The sequence below is a fragment of the Marmota marmota genome, unplaced genomic scaffold (genome assembly GCF_001458135.2).
Source record: "Marmota marmota marmota unplaced genomic scaffold, marMar, whole genome shotgun sequence".
In the NCBI taxonomy this organism is placed as follows: Eukaryota; Metazoa; Chordata; class Mammalia; order Rodentia; family Sciuridae; genus Marmota; species Marmota marmota.
This window is the reverse complement of record NW_026000051.1, coordinates 13332539-13342752: the sequence shown is the minus strand read 5'-3', so window position 1 is coordinate 13342752 and position 10214 is coordinate 13332539.

Sequence of the window (10214 nt, the reverse complement as noted above, 5' to 3'; positions counted from 1 at the left end):
CGATCGGCCCTGGACCGCCCCCCCGCGCCGCCTCCCCGGGCCCCGCCGCCCTCCCGTCTTCCCTGGCTCCCCCGGGCAGACCCCGAGCGTTTCGGAGGCTCCGCCCGGCCTCGTGCAAGTCCCAGACGCTCCCTCCCCTTTCCCAGGATCCCCCAATGCCGTCCTCACAACGTTCTTTAGCCCCAACACTCCTCTCCAAAATTCTACCACTTAAGGACCCACTCGCGTCCCCTCTAACCTCCTTAGCTCAACCCAGCTTTCCTAGCTTCACCCCACCCCTCGCTCAAGCCAGAGACTGCACCTGGGGGCGCGCCTCAGCCCAGCCCTGCTCAAGGCCCCGCCTCCCCGGGGGTACAGCGAGCCCCTGAAAGGCTAAGACATAACTTTGACTCCCCTTAGGCCCAAGGACAAGTCCGGTCTTTAGTCCCCTACATTTTTGTAGTCCCTAAAATAACTTCCTGTGGTCTTAGAACCCCCTTCCCACCCACTTGCCTGCAACTCACGCATTCATCCTTCCATTGCCAAGACCACAGCTCACCCCTCAAGGAGGCCTCCCTGGTGGTTTCACTAATGGCTAGTAGACAGCGAGAGACTTGGAACTCCACTCTCTTTAACACCACACTGCCCTCGCCAACTCCAGCAGGACTGCTCTGGCCCCCTAGCTGCTACCCTGCTAAGCAGCCCACATATGCACTTTTATTTTGGATCCTTATTCCCAGTTTGGAGCAGCTCTAGTTGGCTGCTTTTGCTCTGTGTGTGAAATTCCTGAAAAGGGCATTGGGTAGAGATCCATTATATAGTTGACTCTTGGCTCACCCTGGTTTGGAGATCCTCTGCCCACTTCGCAGGGGAAGGAGCTGCTCACCAATTCTTCATTTCTAGTCTGAGATTCAAGTTGGGCTGTAAATTTAGGACCTCAAATAGAGCACTCTTTGGCCTTGGGCTGATTCTGTCTCTGTTCAAGCCCTCCAGGAGGGGTCATCTCAGCAAGGATCCAGAGCTTATGTATGCCCCATCTTCTCTCCCCTACTTTTCTTCATCTTGCCACTCTCTGTTCTCTCTTTCATCTTTCCACTCCTTTTCTTCTTCCTCATCTTGACTTTAATCTTATAAATGTTTCCTCCCTGTAATTTCTGAGCCATTTCCCACATGGGTCTGGCTTGCCCATCTGCAACTTTTGTGCAGTCTCTGTGCATTAAACGTTCTCCTAGCTGTTCCCTTTCCTCTCCCTTTTACTATCTGTAACCCTTCATATGAATTGCTCTTTGCCTCTCCTATCACATTATTTTTGCCTTTGTATAACTTTGGATAAAGGCAGAGTACTGAAAATAAGGGGGTATCTGTTTTGTGACTTTAGACTTCATAATAATGTTTAGTAAGCATCCTTAAAGTGCTAGACATGTATATATGTTAGCGTTCATACATAGCCATAATCCAATGAGATGGGTATTATGATTTCCATTGCCCATGCAAGGAAACTGAGATCAGAAGGTCAGGGAAGTGAAAGGACTTTCCAAGGTCACACAACTAAGGAGCTCGAGAGCTCAGATTTGAATTACAGACTTCAAAGCCTTGTCTATTTCCATTAAATCCCACTGTCCTCAGTGACCTTGGAAAAACCCACCCATCAAAGATGCTGTAAATGGCTAATCTGCATGAGCAGAGTTGGGTCTGTTATCTCTCTGAGCTTTGTAAGGTATATGATTCTCCTGTCTCAGTTTACTAATCTGTGAACCCAAAGGATGGAGAAGGAGAGGGAATCTGGCCTTTCAAGTCCTCTGATTCTAAACTGTCTCCTGCCTCTCTGATGCCTGCTCCAGTTCATTTACTCCTCCAAAATATGTCACCCTGCCTCCCTCAGTCTCTCCTTTGTACCCTTACAATCCGCCACTATCCTCTGCAATGGGGCTTTCTGATTCTCTATGGCCCTTTCTTCAAATATGCTGACATAGTCCATTTATAGAAGTGCACACCAGGAAAAAAAGGGCTCCGTTATGTAAGGCAGAGTCTGTGCAAGTCCTTCATGGACCTCTGGTACAAAGGCCTGTCCAATGAGACCAAAACTTTCATTCATTCATTCACTAGCAAACATCCTACCAGGCTCTATATGGGGGTGCAGAGATGGGCAAACACAGCTACTGCCATTACTGATCTGATAATGATGAGAAAGGAGTGCAGACATGAGTCACATAAAAAATTTATTTCAGGTATCAGGCAGGCAGGTGGACATGTGTTTCTTCTATGAGGTATGTTGTGAGTTCTGCTCAGAGAAATCAAAGAAAGCTTCTCAGAGGTGGTGGCATTAGAGCTGAGCCATAAAGAAATAAGAGCATGGGAGTGGGAATTCAGGCTAAAGCTGGCATTTGGCACTTTTTCCAATTGTTTACCATCTGAACAAATCATTTTCTTACATTGCAGGGGGTGTCCATTCTCTGGAGTACAGCCCACTTCTCATGAAGAAGATAAAATTTCTAGATAGCTTATCAGTCTCCATTACTGTTAGGGGTTGGGCACATGATACAGACTTCACCAGATTTATTTATCTCAGATGTCAAGAAGGAAACTGGAACCAGATAGAATCAATCTGGGGCCAAAGTTGCAACATTGGAGGTAGTGACATGCAAGTTTCTTTGCTGCTGGAATTGGTTCTGCATGCTCAGAGTCCTGTGTCATTGGTGCCAACCATGTGAGTTGCTCTGTTAATACCTGGTAGTGATTGCAACAATATCTTCACCAGTCCAGTTATGTGCTGTGATTTTGAGTGGTGCTCTTCATTTCTGGTACTTTAAACCAAGATCCAGTATCCTTCTGGTGATTCTATGTAATCTAAGCTCACTTTACTGAATTCTGTTCCTGCTTAAATTATTCAGCATTGGTTTCTGTTGCTTGCAACTAAGACACCTGCCCGAGAACACAGAATGTGAAAACAGATGGAGGGCTGAGAGGGTAAATTTGATGATGGGAAATGGAGAATGTATAGTGAGGAAGAGAGGGAGTAAATGAAGACAGTATGGAAAGACAGACAAGGAGTGCCTCTTTTATGTAGTAGGTGGTGCCAACTCTGGAATGACCACAGGAAAAGAACTCATATTTCTGAACACATGCTCTGTGATTTCAGAACTTTATGTAATATATCAATGAATGATAACAATTCCTGCCTTATGTTAGTTGTGAGGTTTCAGAAATCCCTTACAACCCCGTTTAAGCAAAGCACTTAAAAGATAGGAGATGGATGTGTTAGTTTTCTGTTGCTGTGACAAACTACCTGAGAAAAATTAAACTGAAGGAGGAGTCATTCTGGCTCATGTTTTCAGTTAATGGTTGCTGGTCTTCATTGCTTTTATGCCTTTGGGAAGGCAGAACATCAATGGCAGGGAGCTTGTGGTAGAGCCAAGCTGTTTACTTCATGTTGGTCAAGAATCAAAGAAAGACCCATTTGTGTAACAAAGCCCTTCCCGAAGTCCATTTAACCTATGAATCCATCAATGGATTAAACCATTCATGAAGTCAAATCCTTCATGATCCTGTCACTTCCCAAGAGTACCACCTCAGAACAGTGCTGCATTAATAATCAAGCCTTCAATGTGTGAGCCATTAAGGGACAATTAATATCCAAGCCACAACAGTATTCAGTAAATCCTAACTATTACTCTGATACATAATGCCAGTAGTAACTAGGGTAGGACTTGTTGTCCCATTTGGTAGATGTGAAATCAGAGGCTCACGGAAGCTAACATACTTGACTTTGACCATGTGGTGACCAAGAGATGGAACACAAGAAAATCTGACTCCTGAATTCCTGTTCTGTCTGCCTTGCACCAGCCCCTCTGCACCCCTCTCCAATATGCTGTAACAGTCCTCACTCTTGAAGGCCCAGTCCTGTGGCCAATAGCCCCTACCCTTCTCCCTCTCTGCCCCTTTCTCCCCTTTTCCCTTCCTTACTTTGTTGAGTTACAATTCATTATTGATAGAATGAGTTACATTTTATTGTTTATTAAATTTATTCTTCTTTAGGGCCCACTATACCTCCATTTCTGACTACATTGATGTGAAATTCCTCTTCATTCTGTCTTCTTCCCAATCTCCCCAGAAAAAGGTTTCCTCTTGCTTTACCTTTTGTATTTCATATTTGCCTTCCTAGGTAGTTTTGTGATATTTTTCTCTTTCCCTTTTTTTCAGTCTCAACCATAATCTATTCTGTTTTTCTAAATCCTTTCATCCATTCATACCATGTGAATGAGGCAAACTGATGTCTAGTGTCATTGGAAAAGCAGGGGTTGGCAATTTTGCTATTTACCTACTGGGTCAGGTCACCTAATAGCATGTGTAGACCTTTAGTTTTCTCATTTGTGAAATGGGGAGAGTAGTACCCACTTCTCAGGTTCATTATGGGAATTAAATGAGACCAGGCGTATGAAACTGTCTAGCACCTATGAGGTTCTCATTAGTGTTGTAAGTGAATCCAATCATCTTATGGTATCTCCCTGCTGGTTTCTCCTCCAGCCTCTTGTTACACAATCCTGGCCACCATTGCACTCTGAAAGGCATACTGATCTCTCTTCTGCTCCTGGTGTATTTTAAGCACTTCCCAACTTCCCAGAGCTCTGCCCTTCTGCCTGCAGAGCTCCTCCTCCCTCAGCATGCTCTCCTTCTCCCCATACATACAGCTAATAGCACTTTCCCTATGATGACCCCCCACCAATCTGTAATCCCCTTTCTGCCCTCCCCCTTATGTCCTTTAATCCCTCCTTTCAAGTTTTTAATTGCACTTATTCCATATTTTACTAATTATCCATTTATTAGTGTATTGTCTGGATATATTTTCCCCACTAAAGCTAGAGCTGTAAGATATCAAAGGCCAAGTGATCTCTATTATCAATGTCTGCCCACCAGCCAGTAGGTAACCGACTCAGGGTAGAGATGCAAAGTAAGCATTTTTCCAACGAATGATCACATGTTGATTGAGGTTTAACTCTGACACTGGCACTGTACTGGGTATTAGCCATCCTTCCACAGAAGATAAAAGAGACCTTCCTTTTTAATTCTACAATAAAACATCCCTCCTACTCTCCCTCTCTCTTTTCCTTCATGCTTCCTTCCTTCTTCTTTGTATTTTCCCCTCCTTCCTTCCCAGCTTTACAGGATTCAAGCAATTTTAACAGCCCTTCCTCCTTCAGCCTCAAGATGATCACAAGCACACAAATAAACCATGGTTCAGGACAAGAGAGTGCTATCTTGGCCTCCATCTTGACTCCATCTGAGCTCAACCTCCCATCCATCCTCTTTGTGCCCAGGGATCTCCGCCATTTGTTTTCTGTGGTTTCAATCACTGCCTTCTCTGTAACTCACACCGTCTTTTTAATCCTGCTTTGCTCTCCCCAGCACGTGGACTCCATTCATCACTCAGCACATCCTGTTACCTCTCCTTCCCTTCAGCACCTCAGCCCCCCCCGCCCCCCACACACTCTCTCTCTCTTGGCCTCCCCTCTGCCAACTCCTCAGCATCTTGACCTTTGCTGAGCCCAGCTCCATCAGCTGGAATAGGATCAGTGACAAGATTATGGTCAATCTTTACCTTTTATTGTGGCTGGATCCAAAATAGATCACTATAAATATACCTATCCCTGCTATCTTAGACTCAAAAACTTCTCCTGGTGATAAAAGTTCAAATTTCTTCTTTTCTCTATTGCTTATAAGTTGGCTGATTTTTTTTTTTTTTTTTTTTTTTTTTTTTTTTGGCAAGACTCCTAACCTCTCTTAGCTTCAGGTAATAGGAAGGTTGAATGAGCTTACTGTATGAATAGATGCACCCACGCTGTCTAGCACATAGTAGGTCATCTGTAATAGTGAAAAGGAGCTCATTTCCAGCGGCTTATAGCTATTTATTTGGTCCTTCTGTGACCTCTGCCTGGTTACTTTCGTCTCCATGTCTCATTTCCATTCCCAGAACATTTCCACTAGGTCTCATTTACGGCAAACTTCTGCCATTGTCTCTAGCTTCTCTTTCGTGAAAAATGGAAGAATATTTTAATCACCGTTGTCGTTCCTCATTTCCTCTTGCATCTGTTTGACTGATTTCTGCTTCAATTCAGTACTTCTCTGACTCTTTCCCTTAACAATTCTCAAATTTATTATCTTTTTTTTCCTCTCCAGCTCATACCTCTCACTACCTCCCGCTTTCCCTGTCCTCGGTCCTCTAAATCAACCCCTTCTTGTTCTGTGATTTACTACAGTCCTTTCATATCCTTCTTCAGTCGAAATCCTCCCCACGCTCCTTGAGAGCCTCTCTTTCCTCATTTATCCTTTGCATTTCCAAATCCGCTCATCCTTAATTCATCCCCATCATTCATTTGCAAGCACCCAAGTCTCCATACCTCTTTGCCTACTTAATCATTTAATCTACCCTTGTTTCCTTCCTCCTTGGTTACACTGGTCATCTTTCATCATTAACACGTTTTAACGGGTGATGCTCTTTTGGATCTCTTCTTACAAATCTTAATACTGGTGCATTTTGAGGATCCTGTTTCTGGGTCCCGTTGACTCCTCCTTTCTGAAATCTATTCCTTCTGGGACCCCGCTTTAGTAAAGATTTTTTTTTTTTAAATCGGTCTTCAGTATCTGCTTTGTATTTATTCATACTGAACCGCTAACCTGGTGCATTCGAACGCATACTGCTGATGAAAAGTGCAAGCTTTATTCTCTGCTCCTGAGCACGGGGCCATTGTCTTCCTGCAACACATTATTTTATTGTTATATTTTGAACTGGCGAAGGCTGTCTCAGTGCGGGGCTGTGATTTCCAAACATTTACTGGATGCCTACTATGTGTTAGGCACAAACCACACTTTTTTTTTCCTTTTTAGTACTCACAGCTAGTCTGTGAAGTTGGGATTTTAAATCTCTGTTTTACATTTGAAGCATCAAGGACACAGAAAATGTAGGGCCTAAAATATGCTGAGTGTTTTACATTGAATAAAGTCCTTCCAACTTTGGGGTGGAGTGCGGTAGAGATGTAATAGTGTATGAGTTAAGAGTTTCCCACCTTTCAAACAATGATGATGGGAACTGCTTTTGTAGGAGTGCTGTTTAATATTTGTCTTCCCTGCTTAAATTATGGTTTCAATGAATACAGGAATCCTATCATTTTTGTTCCCTGCTTGTTACCTGGTATTTCTTAGGCCACCAACGATGATGGTTCATAGGTAAATGAATGCATGCCCACAGGTCAAAAGCACAAATTCTTGCCAAAGGAAATTTGAATTTCGGCTCTGCCATTTAATAACTGCATGACTTCGAACAGAGTATCGAGAGAGCAGATGTCTTTGAACAGTCTGCGTCTTTAAATTTTGTGGATGTGTGTAGTTGTTTATTATTGTTTTTAGTTTTTACATAATATCATCTGCAATGCTCAGAGCCAGGCCAACCAGGATTCAAAGCCCAACTTTCCCACGCCCTAGTTTTCATGCCTTAGACAAGTTATCTCCCCAAATATTACTTCTTTGTCTATAACACTGAAGGGTACTCTGTCTTCAGGGCAGGTGCTAGCTTGACTGATGATGTGAGGTGGAGCCCCCCAAGACAGTCTGATTTTAAAGCCTCGGCATGTGTCACACTGCGGGGGGGGGGTGTCTCATTTTCCTGACTTCCAATGCAAAAACTTCTTTCACTGTCACTTTTATTCTCTTCAAGAACTTTGTGTAAACCTAACTCCCAGGCCCATGCCAGAATGTGTTCAGAGAGGCAGAGGCTACGCCCTTCTCCTGACCCACTTAGCCAGCTGGATTTGATGGCCGTTATATGATAATCCGCAGACTCAGCAAGACTGGGTCTCGGCAGGTTCCCTGTGTCCTGAAGGTACAGCTTCACTCCATCTCTTTAAGAGGCTTTCAGTGAAATCCAGAGAAAATTAGGGGAAGTTCTTCCTCTCAGAGCTGGGGCACTGTATTTATTTACTTATTTATTTTTTAACTGAGGCTTTGGTCTTCAGAGAAATAAAACGTGGTGGGGGGGTGGAATTGAGCTCAAAAGAACCTGCCTTTCCCCTTCCCCATTTTCCTCCCCCCCATCCCCTTCATGGAATATTGCGGAACACTACTTTCCAGGCCTGGGGAATGCCATGCAATATTATTTCCCAGGCGAGACTTACAATGGTCCTTGCACTCATGGAGTTTACTGTCTAATCCAAGGATAGACAAACACAAATAATCCAGAATGAATAGTTGATTGAAAGGGTTTCTGGGTATTTGTTTTTGCGGTGCTGTATTGGGACCCAGAGCCTCCAAGATGCTCTGGGCAAGTGCTGTACCACTGAGCTACTTCCTTAGTCTCTAAAGAACATGGTTCCATGAAACTGAAGTAAGAGAGGAATGAGAGTCAAGGTGCATGTTGATTTGAAGAGTGACAACTGGTTAGAAACCTAGCAGGATGAATAGGAGTTATTATTGCAGAGGGAGCTGGTGGGAATTCCGGGCCAAGGAAGCCACAGCACAAAAGGCCACAAGAGGGACAGGCAGATTCTGGGAGCCAGACATTTGAAGTGAGTCTGGATACAGAGTTGACCAAGAAGACCGGGAAAGAATGAAACGAGCCTCAGAAATTAGTGTGACTTAAATTATTCAGGCCTATGTAGGCTCTGGTAAGGAGTTTGGATTTAATTCTAATTTAAGTAGAAAGCCACGGGCAATTCTAAGGAAGGGGATGGCATAGTCAGATATGCATTTTTAAAATGGTACTTTGGCTTTAGGTAGAGAATGGATTTGCATAGAGCGAGAGAGGACAGAGGAGTCTCGCAGCGAGCCTGTCTGGGCTGTCCCAGGTGGACGACTGCAGGATGCACAGTGTGTGTCCGCCCCGCCCCCCCCAACCTTGGCAGGAGGCCTACAGCTTGCTTATGGGAGAGTGGGGAATGCAAAGTCTCTGCTGAGAACGGCTTCTACCTCTCTTGCTCCCACCAAGAGAATGTGCTGTTTTATATCTTCCCTGTTGAAACTACTACTTATTGATTCAAATTTTGTATTCTGGGGAAGCCATGTGGAGCAGTTTTCACGAAAATTCTCCAAACATACGAAGGTATCTCCATCTTTCTCCTTTCCAAAGAATGTCTGCTTCTGCTTATTGCCTCTACTATTCCCTAACTGGATGTTAAAGTGAAAAACAAAACAAAATCCAACTATTAACCATTTTTACTCACATACACTTCTTTTCACCTATAGCAAGAAGGAGCATGGATGGAGGACAAGCTCATAGATTCCAGTATCAGACTCCTTGTTTAAATTCAGATTTTGACTGTGATATTTTGCTGTGTGCTCTTGGGGAATTTACTTGATCTCTCTGAATTTTGGTTTCTTGATCTGAGAGTAACAAGAGTACCTCATTATGGAATTGAATGAAGACAGTAGCAGCATAGAGAGTAAAATCATAGAGTACAGTATCTAGTCTATACCATTAATCAGTATATTTTTTTACTGATAAATGCCTGTTATTATCAATATCCTTGAACTCCTTAGTCAAAAGCAACAGTAATGAAATCAAAGTTGCTGCAGGCTTGGTATAAATTGACTTGGCTTAAGGTATTAACTCTGCCATGATGTCATGTATAAAGTGTAAAGTGTTTAATCACTGCCCTGATTCTACATCTGGAAAAGGGGAGAATCATAACTAGCTCATACAGTTACTGCAAAAAATAAATTCTCTAACTAATAAGAGAGACTGCCCAGCACCAATATCTGTGCACTTGGCAAATGCTATTTCCCCTTTCTGTGCTTTAACATCATTCCCTCAATGCCTAAGGCTGGGTTCAGCCCCCTCTTTCCTTTGCTCTTAGCACCTTGCTCTTACCTAGAGCAGAAAATGCATCTCATCTTGTTGCATTAAAAGTATTTTCTTGTCTGTCTTCAGCATTAGACTAAGCTGCTTGATGTGCCAGGTACTCTCCCAAGCTGTTTGCAAACATAGCATGTCTCATTCATCAGAGGAACCCTGGGAAGGGGGTAACAATCATCTCCCTTCATACCGATTAAGAAATCAGGCCAGGAGAGACTGAGTCCCTGTGTCAGGTGGCAGGCCTGGCACAGAGCAGGTGCTCACTCACTCTTCCTTATTGACGTACTGCAGAAGGCTTCCTAAGAGAGTCTTCTTATGACTCTCTCCCCCAAAGAGCTCACTGATTCACATCATTTCCATGTCGATATTTTCTCCATCACGGCTGCTTCCTTGA